This window comes from Chiloscyllium plagiosum, chromosome 8 (genome assembly GCF_004010195.1).
Source record: "Chiloscyllium plagiosum isolate BGI_BamShark_2017 chromosome 8, ASM401019v2, whole genome shotgun sequence".
NCBI classification, from domain to species: domain Eukaryota; kingdom Metazoa; phylum Chordata; class Chondrichthyes; order Orectolobiformes; family Hemiscylliidae; genus Chiloscyllium; species Chiloscyllium plagiosum.
The window spans coordinates 95,756,332-95,761,615 of NC_057717.1; positions in this window are offsets into that span (position 1 = coordinate 95,756,332).

A 5,284-nucleotide genomic window follows, 5' to 3' on the forward strand; every position below is an offset into this window, starting at 1 on the left:
AAGAAGGCATTTGGTATGCTTTCCTTTATTGGTCAGAGTATTGAGTACAGGAGTTGGGAGGTCATGTTGCGGCTGTACAGGACATTGTTCAGGCCACTGTTGGAATATTGCATGCAATTCTGGTCTCCTTCCTATCGGAAAGATATTGTGAAACTTGAAAGGATTCAGAAAAGATTTACAAGGATGTTGCCAGGTTTGGAGGATTTGAGATATAGGGAGATGCTGAACAGGCTGGGGCTGTTTTCCCCAGAGTGTTGGAGGCTGAGGGGTGACCTTATAGAGGTTTACAAAATTATGAGGGGCGTGGATAGGGTAAATAGGCAAAGTCTTTTCCCTGGGGTCAGGGAATTAAGAACTAGAGGGCATAAGTTTAGGGTGAGAGGGGAAAGATATAAAAGAGACCTAAGGGGCAACGTTTTCACACAGAGAGTGGTACATGTATGGAATACGCTGTCAGAGGAAGTGGTGGAGGCTGGTACAATTGCAACATTTAAGAGGCAGTTGGATGGGTATATGAATAGGAAGGGTTTGGAGGGATATGGGCCGGGTGCTGGCAGGTGTGACTAGATTGGGTTGGGATATCTGGTCGGCATGGACGGGTTGGACCGAAGGGTCTGTTTCCGTGCTATACATCTCTATGACTGTATGACTCTATTAGATTCCCTACAGTATGGAAACAGGCATTCGGCCCAACAAGTCCATACCGACCCTCCAAAGAGTAACCTACCCTTATTCATCTCTGACTATGGGCAATCACCTAACCTGCACATCTTTGGATTGTGGGAGAATGTGCAAACTCCATACAGCCAGTCACCCAAGGCAGGAATTGGTCCCTGGTGCTGTGAGGCAGCAGTGCTAGCCACTGTGCCACTGTGCCGCCCCCTGATGGGATAATTCGGTCAGAACAGGATCAGGCTTGGTTATGGTGCCGAGGTAAAAACAATGACTGCAGATGCTGGAAACCAGATTCTGGATCAGTGGTGCTGGAAGAGCACAGCAATTCAGGCAGCATCCGATGGTGCCGTCAATAGTCAAATATTTACTTTTCCTCACTGCCTTTGTTACTAAATGAGCAGATCTCCTCAAACAAAGCTCGAGGTGTCATGGAACGGCACCTCAGTAAAAGGGTCAGGAGATGATAGCGGGAGACAAATTAAATTCAGAGGCACGAGGAAGACAGAACTTAAACAACATATTCCGCATCATGCGATTTGTTCAGAAGGTGCATATAGGTCAAAAACAGAGTCTTTGTTTGTGGAGAAACACAAGTGACCTTTGACTTTCACAGGATTACAGGTATGATACAGATCAGGGAAGTCATCTGGTCCTACTTAGCTTGTGCATCCAGAATGACAACACTTTGTCTGTCTTTACATCAATGTTCTTTAAATGTTTCCAGGCATTGTACCTCTTCTGCTGTCGGACTCTATTTTTGAGTTGATCGCTGTGTGTGAAGAAGCTGCTGATACCAGCTGAAATGTTTGTCTCCTCCCTGGATTTATAAAACCATTTTATAAAATCAGTTTTTTTCTCGACCATTCACAAACATTATACTTCAATGATATGACCTCTCAGTTGCTTTCTTTCATCATTCAGCATTTCCTTACTTCCTCTAACGAGTACTCTTTTTTTTAATAACCAATATCTAGGTTCTGCATTGAATTACTGTTTCTTTAAGCTTTCCTGCAGAGCTCTGTCTATTGCTAGGACCTGATCCCTGAGGAATTGGCTGACTTATTTCTAACCCCTCTTGGTCTGTCAACGAATTTCTTTATGGCACACAACTGTATCATTCATAGAATCCCAACAGTGCAGAAGCAGGCCATTCAGCCCATCAAGTCCACGCCGACCCTCTGAAGAGCATCCCCATATCCCCACATTTCCCATGGCTAACCCATCCAGCCTACACTTTCCTGGACACTATGGACAATTTAGCACGGACAATCCACCTAACTAGACTATGGGAGGAAACCAGAACACTCAACAGAAACCCATAAAGCTACAGGGAGAACGTGCAAACCTACACAGACAGTTGCCCGAGGCTGGAATTGAACTCGATTCCCTGGTGCTGTGAGGCAAGAGTGCTAACTACTGAACCACCATGCCACCCAGCAATGTGAACTGGATCAAAATGAAAGAGTCAACTATACTGCTTTTTGAGTAAAAGGAAGAGGAATTTTGTTACCTTCTAATGCTGCAAAAATGTGACATCAAACACACAAGTCAGGTAAAAAATTTAAAAGAGAGCAGTGTATAACACAGGCAGGATAAGTAAAGGCTACACAGTTTAAAGGTCTGTAAAGTCTTTGAGATTTGTATAATTAATCTGAGACCACACTTGTTTAATTGTTGATGGCTATCTTTAGCAGTGGTGACATTTATAGATATCTTTGAACTCTTAATATACAACTGTTTCACCAACGTGCTTTATTACTAGGCATTGCCTTCTGAGATAATAAGAGACAGCAGTTGGAGTATAGTTCATTGTATGTTCCTAAGTCTGACTCCATTGTCTTTCCAAGCTGCATAACTGGCAGGTACAACTTTCATCTCCTGTTTTATGAAAACATTATATAAGCGTGAATTAAAAAGGAGATGCAAACACACAATTCTTTTAGTTGTTTGGTTTCAATGTCTTCAGACAAAAATAGTAAAAGCAGTGCAAATATTTTTGTTTATTCTAATCTGTGGTCAGTCGACCATTATAGCCATTTTAGATCCATATTTCTTTATTTTCAAAAATCACTAAAGGTCATGAAAGATCTCAGGTTAAACAATCAAATGTTTGAAGTTAAAATTTGATAACCCACATTAAAGTTGAAACAATTTTGTGCCATTATATTTTCTCGCATCCTACTGGAATGAAATTTCAAAGTAGAAAGAACAAAGAACAAAACTGCACAGGAACAGGCCTTCAGCCCAACAACCCTGCGCCAATTCCTTATCCTTATTTAGATCCTCCACTTAATGCCCATGTGCAGTTTCTATCCCTCTGTTCACCTCCCGTCCATGTGTCTTATCAAGGTACACCTTAAACTTGGCTAATGTGCCTGATACCACCTCCAGTGGCAGTGTATTCCAGACCGCACCACCCTCTAGGTGAAAACTTTCCCCACACTTCTCCCCTAAACCTTCCCCCTCTCACCTTGAACCTGTGCCCTTTCTACCCTGGGGGAAAAAGCGTCAGACTATCCACCCCTAAGTATGCCTTTCATAATTTCGGCGATCTCAATCAGGTCGCCCCTCGGCCTCTGTCTTTCCTGTGAAAACAATCTGAGTTTGTCCAAACTCTCCTTAGAACTAAAACTGTCCTGACCAGACAACGTCCTGGTAAACCTTCGTTGCACACTCTCCAAAGCATCCACATCCTTCTGGCGGTGTGGCAACCAGAACTGCACGCAATATTTCAAATGTGACCTAACCAAAGGTTTGTACGGCTCTAGCATAACTTCCCGACTTTCACATTTGATGTCCCAAAAGATGAAGGCAAGCATGCTGCTGTGTGCTTTAAAGAAACAAGGAAACTTCCCATCAACTAAATAAAACCCAGATCAAAGAGTAGGAGCCAATGGTACACACATATACCATTTCATGTGATTTATCATACAGGTTAAAAGAAGATCCACACCTATTTTCTTGTAATCTACTGACAGCAGTGACTTTTACAGGTTTACCTCATCCAAGTGGTCAATTTTGATCAAAGGCACATGCATTGGAGCATCAGAATTAGGACCGCGAGTAGGCAATTCAGCCCTTCGAGCCCCCTCCGCAATTTATCCTGGTCTCATCTCCAGTCTCCTGCCTGCTCCCCTTTATCCCACTTTCCATCAGAAACATATCGGTTTCTTCCTTGAACCTGTTGATTGATTCTGCCTGCACTGCACTCTGGGGTCCACGCTGCTGTCCACAGACACACAACCCTCTGAGAGACATTGTTTCTTTTCAATTCAGTTTCGAACCTACCTCCTTTCACTCTATTTAAGGAGGGATGTAACTGTATTGTTGACGGTACAGAGGATGGTTATGAGATTGGCAAAAGAAAAATACTGCAGATGCTGGAAATCTGAAATAAAACCAGAAATTGATGGAGAAACTCAGCAGTTTTGTGGAGAGAGAAAAACCAAGTTAATGTTATGAGTCTGATTTTCACTCTTCTTCTCCAATACTTTTTCTGTTTATTTACTGGATTGATGCCTGAAATGAGTGGGTTGTCTGATGAGGAAAGGTTGGACAGACTGGGCTTGTTTCTATTGGAGTTTAGAAGAGTGAGGGGTGACTTATAGTCATAGAGTCAGAGAGACGTACAGCACAGAAACAGACCATTTGGTCCTACTCATCCATGCTGACCAGAGAGTCATAGAGACGTACAGCACGGAAACAGACCATTCGGTCCAACCTGTCCATGCTGACCATAGAGTCAGAGCGACGTACAGCATGGAAACAGACCATTCGGTCCAACCCGTCCATGCTGACCATAGAGTCAGAGCGACGTACAGCACGGAAACAGACCATTCGGTCCAACCCGTCCATGCTGACCATAGAGTCAGAGCGACGTACAGCACGGAAACAGACCATTCGGTCCAACCCGTCCATGCTGACCGTAGAGTCAGAGAGACGTACAGCACGGAAACAGACCATTCGGTCCAACCCGTCCATGCTGACCGTAGAGTCAGAGCGACGTACAGCACGGAAACAGACCATTCGGTCCAACCCGTCCATGCCGACCATAGAGTCAGAGCGACGTACAGCACAGAAACAGACCATTCGGTCCAACCCGTCCATGCTGACCATAGAGTCAGAGCGATGTACAGCACGGAAACAGACCATTCGGTCCAACCCGTCCATGCTGACCGTAGAGTCATAGAGACGGACAGCACGGAAACAGACCATTCGGTCCAACCCGTCCATGCTGACCAGAGAGTCAGAGAGACATACAGCACGGAAACAGACCATTCGGTCCAACCTGTCCATGCTGACCATAGCGTCAGAGAGACATACAGCACGGAAACAGACCATTCGGTCCAACCCATCCATGCTGACCATAGAGTCAGAGTGACGGACAGCACGGAAACAGACCATTTGGTCCAACCTGTCCATGCTGACCATAGAGTCAGAGAGACGTACAGCACGGAAACAGACCATTCGGTCCAACCCGTCCATGCTGACCATAGAGTCAGAGCGACGTACATCCCACCTCCCAACATCCGGCCCATATCCCTCCACACCCTTCCTATTCATATACCCATCCAGATGCCTCTTAAATGTTGTAATTGTACCAACCTCC